Genomic DNA, 8,450 nt, shown 5'->3' with positions numbered 1-8,450 from the left:
AGACCTTGATAAACATCTTAATTGAAACAGGGTCTCACTCTGTCACCCAGTCTGGAGTGCAGTGGTGCAGTCAGGGCTCACTGCAGCCTCAAACTCCCAGGCTCAAGTGATCCTCCCACCTCAGACTCCTGAGTAGCTAGGACCAAAGGAAAGTGCCACCATGCCAGGCTAATTTTTGTATTTTTTGTAGAGATGAAGTTTCGCCATGTTGCCCAGGTTGGTCTCCAACTCCTGGACCAAAGGAATCCTCCTGCCTTGGCAGCCCAAAGTGAAGGGATTACAGGCACAAGCCACTGTGCCCAGCCTATAAATATCTTAGGCTTTCTATTGAAATTCTGGAAAGACCATACCTTAAGAATAAGGACTATGTCCAAAGGTTAAGGATCTACTTTAAGACTAAGCAAAACTAGTCAGATCCAGACTAACAAACTATAAAATGAAGGCTCCAAAAGGTCAAGATAATCAGCCTATAATTTAAAAGTTAGCTGCAGTGAAAAACAAAATACTTTTAGGAGGAAGATATGAGAATCAATAATCTCTAAAAATATCATCAATAGTTTCTACTGTATAACCAAATATCACAAGAGATGAATTTTCAAAAACATAAAATCATGAGAAAAAGTTAATATGATGAATCTGTAAAAATGCAGATATTAAATTAGCAGATGACATTTTAAAAGCTATTATAATTATGTTCAAGAACTTTAAAAGATAAGGTAGACAAAACAGGTGGACAAATGGACTATACCAACATAGAAATCAAAATTATAAAAAAGACCAAATGGAAATTCTAGGACTACAACCTATGACATTTAACATGAAAATTTACTGGCTACAGATAATAAGGGGAAAAATGGGTAATAAACTTGGAGACAGAGTGATACAAATTATCCCATAAGGAAAAAAGTAAAGAAGATTTTTTACAACATAGTCAACTACATTGACTGAATTCACATTTGTAAAACACTACTGGGTCATAAAATATGTCTTAAAATTTTCAAATATTGAAATATAAATAAATGTGTTTTCTGGTCACAAAGGAAATAAAATTAGAAATGAACAGCAGTAGAATATCACAAAAAATACATATTTCAAATTTAAATCACAAACTAATGAGTAACACATAAAGAACTCACAAGACAGAATAGAGAATAATTCAAACAATGAAAATAAAAATACATTACGAAAATTTGTAGGATAGAGCTAAAGCAGTGCCTCAAGAATATTTGTTGCTTTAAATGCTCATCTTTAAAAAGAAGAAAGGTTTAAAATTAATTATCTCAATTTCAACTGTAAAAAAGTAGGAAAAGACAAGCAGATTAAACCCAGTGTAAAGAGAAAAGAAGAAATAATAGAAATAAGAACAGATACACATAAACAAGAAAACAGAAAATGAGTAAAGCTAAAAGTGTGTTCTTTGAACATATTTATTAAATGGTTAAACTACAAGAAAATCTGATTGGGGAAAAATAGAGAGATGACTTTCACTTTTGGTAATAGCTGAACAAAATCTTACTAGACCAACACTCCCTCAAGTAACAGCTACAAATTCCAGACATAATACAAAATACAGCCACTTGGAGACACTGGGGAGGAAACAGAAAGAACAAAATCTGATCAAGACGCTATACTTGGAGGAGAGTAGCTGCACAAAACGAGTTCCCATTTTCATGGTTTTAGCTGAAGTTTACTGTAGATAGCATGGTGGGCAGAGTGGTAGTGGTTGGGGGAAGGCAGTCTTTCTCTTCTGGGGATACAGAAAACTGAATCTAGAAAGAGGGAATATCCCACAAGGGATACAGAAAGATACAAAAAGAAGGACTATCCCACAAGGAAAATATCAAGGGAATGAATCCCCAAATTCTCTCTGACCATATGTTTGGGTGACTCCTGAACCACCCATCAGGTTTAAAGACACTCAGTTAAATGCAAAAGATATGAAATAAGATCGAAGCTTCCACCCAAAAAGCAGAGTTTGCAGTTTGAATATAACTGAGATCATTGCCAGTTAAAACAAAAGAAACACTCATCAGAAAAACAGTAACAGAATTTAGATCCTGTACAAGTTAACATTTATAATGTCTGTGATGCAGTAGAAAATCATTCAACATGTAAAGAAACAGGAAAATGTTATACATTCTCAATACAAAGGAAAATCAACTAAGACCTATCACTAGCTGACACAAATGACAGAATTGGCAGACATGTATTTCAAAGCATTTTTCTTGCTATTCTTAGTGAAGTTAAAAAAATACAAGTTTAAAATGATGCATCGCATAATGACATTTCACACAACATGATGGTGGTCCCAGAAGATTATAATGGAGCTATATAATGGAGTAGGCTATACCATCTAGGTTTATGTAGGTATACTCTATGATGATTGTTCAACAAGGAAATGGCCTGGCAACACATTTCTCAGAAGGTATCCCCATAATAAATGGCATAGGACTATATTTAAAATGAATGTAAAGACGGAAAATCTCAGCCAAGAAAAAAAGAACCGAAGAAGAAAAGCCAAAATGGAGTTATAGAACTGAAAATACAATCTCTGAAATTAAATACACTGGACTTACTTAAAAGCAGAATGGAGATGACAGAGGAAAGGCTAATTTAACTTGAAGACTGACCAATGGAAAGAACACAGAGGAAAAAATCACTGGTTAAAGAATGTATAAAGCCTCAGTGACCAGTTAGAGAATATCCAACGGTCTAACATAAGTGTAATTGTAATCCCAAAATAATAAAAGACGGAAAAATAGTTGAAGATAAAGTGGCTGAAATTTCCCAAATTGCAACAAAAGCATAAATTTACAAATTTAAGATGTTCAAATCATCAAGTAAAATAAGCATGAAAAAGGCCATTTGAAGGCAAATCATAGTCAAATTGTTTTCATCCAAGGAAAAAGAACAAATCTCAAGAACACTAAGAGAAAAGCAACATTTTATATATATATGAGAAATAATTATATTAATTCTCATCAGAAAATATAGAGGTCAAAATCGAGTAGAAGAGTACTTGAAAGTACTGAAAGAATAAAGCAAAGCATTAACCCAGATTTCTGAGTGCAGTGAAAATATTCTTTAAGAATTAAAGAAAAATAATGGCATTTCAAGTAAAATGAAATAGAAGTTACAAAATCTGTCACTTAAAGAATGTCATTATAAGAAATGATAAAATGAGTTCTTCATGCTGAAAGGAAATTTTGACAGGTGAAAACTGAGATTTTCAGAATGGAATAAAAAGTATTGAATATTATACATATCTGAATAAATATCAAAACACTTTTTGCTCTTTTCATCGTAATTTCTTTATAATTCATGCGATTGCTAAAGTAAAAAGTATGACATTGTCTTCTGGGATTAATGTCACATGTAGGTGTAATAAATGTAACAATAATAATGTAAAGCAGAGGTAGGCACACTTATCATATAAGGGATCAGATAATAAATATTTTAGGCTTTGCAAGTCACATAGTATCCCTGTTACATGTTCTTATATTATACTTTAAGTTCTGGGGTACCTGTGCAGATCATGCAGGTTTGTTACACAGGTATACATGTCCCATGGTGGTTTGCTGCATCCATCCCCCTATCATCTGTATTAGGTATTTCTCCTAATGTTATCCTTCCCCAATCCTCACACCCCCTGCTATCCCTCCCCTAGCTCCCCTACCCCCGGACAGGCCCCGGTGTGTGATGTTTATAATCCCTTAAAAATGTATAAACATTCTTAGCTCAGTAATTATACAAAAACTGGTTGCAAGATAGATTTGGCCTATGGGTCACAGTTTCCTAACCCCTGGCAGATACCCATGTGGAAAACCAAAATGAACCTTTACTATTACCTCACACGATGCTCAAAAATTAATTGAAGATAGATCATAAAGCAAAAGTAAATGCTAAAACTACAAAACTTCTAGAAGAAAATATAGGAGAACATCTTTATGACACTGTAAATGACAAAGATTTCCTGGACAGAACACAAAAGGCACTAATCATTTAAACGTGGATAAACTAAACTTTATGAAATTTAAAAATGCCCTTCAAAAACACCATTCAGGAAATGAAAAGGCTAATCACTGACTGGAAAAAAAATATTCACGATGCTTATATTTGACAGAAAATTATATTTGAGATATATGAAAATTTTTAAAAATCAGTAACACAAAGACAATTCAATAAAAATAGGCAAAGATGAGCATGTACTCCATAGAGGAAGAAGTATGAACTGCCACTATACACATGTACTCAGCATCATTTGTTATCAGGGAAGAGCAAAGTAAAACTACATTAGGAGGGGTTTGTTTGAGATAGAGTCTTGCTTCTTGTTTCGCAGGCTGGAGTGCAGCTTGCTGTAACCTCAAACTCCTGGGCTCAAGCCATCCTCCCACCTCAGGCTCCTGAGTAGCTAGGCCTACAGGCACACGCCACAATAATCAGCTAATTTTTTTTTTTTAATTTTAGTGGAAGCAAGTTCTCACTCTGTGGCCCAGGCTGGAAGAGGGTGATCTTAATGTGAAAAGTTTATGGGAACTCTGTACTATCATTAAAAATTGTATCTAAATCTGAAGTTATTTCAAAATAGGTTTTAAAAATTAGATTCTACCATATACTTACCAGAATACTGAAATAGAATATACCAAGAACACCAAACATTGACAAGGACATGGAGCAAATGGACCTCAACTTTCCTGTATCACGGGTAGGCATGTAAAATTGTACAAACCACTTCAGCAAACATTTGAATACTTCTTAAAAATTAACCCTATGCCTACTCTCTGACCCAGCTGCTAGATTCCTAGACATTCCCCACTAAGAACTAAAACTATTTGTCTACAAAATGATTTTCACATAAATGTTCATAGCAACAATATTCAACATAGCCCCAAACAAAAAACAACCAATTATGGCATATTCATACAATGAAATGTTACTCAGTAATAAGGAAAAACTAACAACTAATATATGCAATGACACAGATAAATCTCAAAAATGTTAAGCAAGAATAGCTAGACGCAAAAATGTAGTGTATGCTTCCATGCATATGAAGTGCAAGAACTGGCAACACTAATCTGTGGGAATAGCAAACAGAACAGTGGTTGCTGATGGGTGTAGACAGAGATTGACTGGGAGAAAACACGAGATAACTTTTCAGGATTGTAGGCATCTTCTATATCTTTACTGAGGCTGTCATTGTATAGTAATATAAATTTTTTGAAATTTATATGTTTTACTCTTAAGATATGTATATTCCACTATATGTAAATTTCACTTCAATATTAAAAAGAAAGAAAATGTAAGTCTCAAGGAGGCAGAATGAATTACTCACAGTTGTATTTTAAACTCATGCAGGTGCCTTGAGACTTAGATCCCACTGTCCCAACAAACACCTTTATACTAGGTAACTGATACTCCAACAATTCCATACTCTTAGCACTTCAAGTTCAGTATCAAATGTATGAAAGGCCACCCCACTGTATCTTCCAGTTTCTCATCTTCTTTTTTCAGGTGCAGATCGCAAATGTATATTCAACTATGAATAGAATGTGAGTTCTTCATAGAACACTTCACCTTTGCTCTTCAACTTATTCAGGCCATATTTCCAATGGCAAGAATCATAAATGCATTTCAACCACCGCATTGGGTTTATAACATTTGAAGGAAAGGCCAAATAGGAAACTGTCAACCTTTTGCTGGAGAAGCAAAACAGTAAGACACGCACAGGATATCGTAACCCAGTGCTTAGCCTGTCGTGTTGTAACATAACTAAAGGCTATTTTTCACTTCCTTTGCTTTAATCACCAAGGATTTTGGTGTTCTAAATTGCTACTGTCCAAGCATCCCCTGATATAGATGTAGTCCAAGAGGTTGAAGGGGTCCTAAGGGAATACAGCTACAGCCCCCGACATATACCTCAGATCCTAGAATATGCCAGCTCTACAGAATGATTAATGGTATATTCTCAGTATTGCTTCAAACTTTATAAAGTGCTTGCAAACACAGTTACCAATCAGCTATATCCTCCCAGCTTGTGAACTTGCTGAAAAAAATCTGCTTCATAATAATAGCAGCAATACATTTATTAAACACTTGATTCAAGCACCACTGTGTGTTGTTTTATTTTATCCTCCCACAATAACCTTATTACATAAACATCACTAAAATCATATCCACTGCCAGATGAAAAACCTGAGATATGGAGAAGTTAGAAGTCACACAATTAGCAAGTGTCAGAGCTGAGATTTTGACTGATTTCCTGACAGCAGCACTCTCACTCAAACACTAAGTGATGCTGCTTTCTTACTAAATCTTTATCATGCCCATAGTTTGGGTTTGCCTGCAAAAAAAGTTTGAGCCATGAATGCAGCCCTGGACATTTTATTGACCATGATGGGAGGAAAAAAGGCGGCATATGATCACACTTAGGAAATTGCTTCAAGGAAAGAAAAGGTAGAGAATCACAAGGAGAATCTAGTTATCAAAATATTTACCTGAATAGTCTCTGTAATCACTGTAGAGCAGGCAAGGGAAATAATAAGTTATTGCCCAGGGACTCCATCCCATGAGTGGCCAGAAAGACAAGGAACTCCTTGACAATTGAATGCATAGCCATAAAATGTTTTCATTGCAATGCTTGCTTTCTTATTCAAGTGATTGACTCCAGTTGGAAATATCTGGAGATCTCAAGGTAAAGCCTTGATGGGAATGTGGCATGCCTTGCCAAGTGTTAAAGAAAGCAGGTCCAGGATGTGAGAATTTATTTCTTCTTAGGCAATACACTGAGGTACCTCTGGGTCGAGCTCTCGAAAGCTGATTCTTCCGTTCTCAAGTAGGCAGTGAAGCCATGTTTTTTCAGAATAAGAAGATACTTCTTTCAGTTTGTGTGACAATTGCGAAGAAGAATTTTTCAAGTTTTCCTGAACACTTTTCCGTATTTGTTGCAATAAGAGAAGACTATTCAAATTAACCTCATCCATTCAGGTACTTAACATCACTATATTCACATTCAGAGATAAAACCAACTTTTCTATCTGGAGACCTTCTTATTAACTGTTCTTATCTGGTCAGATTTCACTAGGCAGACCACAGGAAGTTGTAGATCCTAGCATTGCCCGGATATTGGACTTTTGCCCACATCTCTGCCTGGGAACTGCCAGCTGAGTTATTGCTGCCAAAGAAGTATGCAGTGTGTCTGGGCTTTGGGGTTATCTGATCAGCAGAGGCATCGGTGAGTAAAGTTTACTTTTTCCCCTAGCCAAAGAATTATAAATTCAGAGTCTTAGCCCCAGAATAACCTAAAAAGTCATCATGTCCAGCTTCCAGTCAATGTGTGTGTCACTTGAATAGCACATTGAGGTTCCTGGAATAATAATAGAATAGAAATAAACTTGAGTGCTTACTGTATACCAGAGATGATGTTTTATACATAAACCCATTTAATATTCATAATATCAATCTGAAGCTGAAATTATCTTGCAGATAAGAAAACTAAAGCTCGGAAACGTTTTGACCAAGTCTGCATGGAAGTGTTAGGACTGAGATTCAAACCCAGGTCTGTGCAGAGCCCACACATTTAAACACCACATTTTTCCTCATAACTCAAATATCTGGGACAATTCAGTCTAATATTCCATTGTGTTGTTTCTAAAAGTTAATTCATATTTGTCAGAATACTCTTATCAGTGTTGGATTCAGAAAATTTAGTTATCATGCTTCTTCCTTCTTATTTAATCCCTTCCTCTTTCACCAATAACAACAAATCTTTTATTTCTAATATTAGCCCTGTATTAAATGGTGAGAAAAACAATGTTGGTTAGCAGACACATAAACCTGATCATCAAATCATGAAATCCAAAGACAAAATAAAAGCCTCTCTTGAAAAAAATAGAACAGGAAATTAAGAACTAAAGATAGACCTGCAATAACTATTAATAAGTTAGCTGCAGCTGGGCATGGTGACGTGCTTTTATAATATCAGCTACTTGGGAGGCTGAGGTGGGACAATCCCTTGAGCCCAGGAGCTCCAGTCTACAGTGAGCTATGATTGAGCCACTGCACTCCAGCCTGGGCAACAGAGTGACACTCTGTCTCTAAAAATAAATAACGAAATAAATAAGCTAGCCCCAAAAGTTCCACTGAGTTCCAATTTAAATAGACTAAAGATCCCCTAGTAAAAATGCATCTCTACTGTTCACTGGGTTCTATAGCATAGAGTGGGAAGACTTACTCGTCTGGCTTGTTTAAAGTTATTTGTCTTCAGAGCTCATGTCCCCTTCTGCTTGCTAGATGGTGGCCTCTTCTAGGGCAGGAACTATCTTTTATTTATCTCTGTTTCCTTTCAAGTATCTATACATTTCTCTTTCCAACATTTATTGTGCACCCTTATTGTTCTTAATACTGTACTGAGCCCTGGGTACACATGAAAAAAATAGTCTCTGACTCAGTCT

The sequence above is a fragment of the Aotus nancymaae genome, unplaced genomic scaffold (assembly GCF_030222135.1).
Source record: "Aotus nancymaae isolate 86718 unplaced genomic scaffold, 86718_ANA_hifiasm-v0.15.2.pri h1tg000004l, whole genome shotgun sequence".
Taxonomy (NCBI): Eukaryota; Metazoa; Chordata; class Mammalia; order Primates; family Aotidae; genus Aotus; species Aotus nancymaae.
This window is presented reverse-complemented; position numbering follows the sequence as displayed.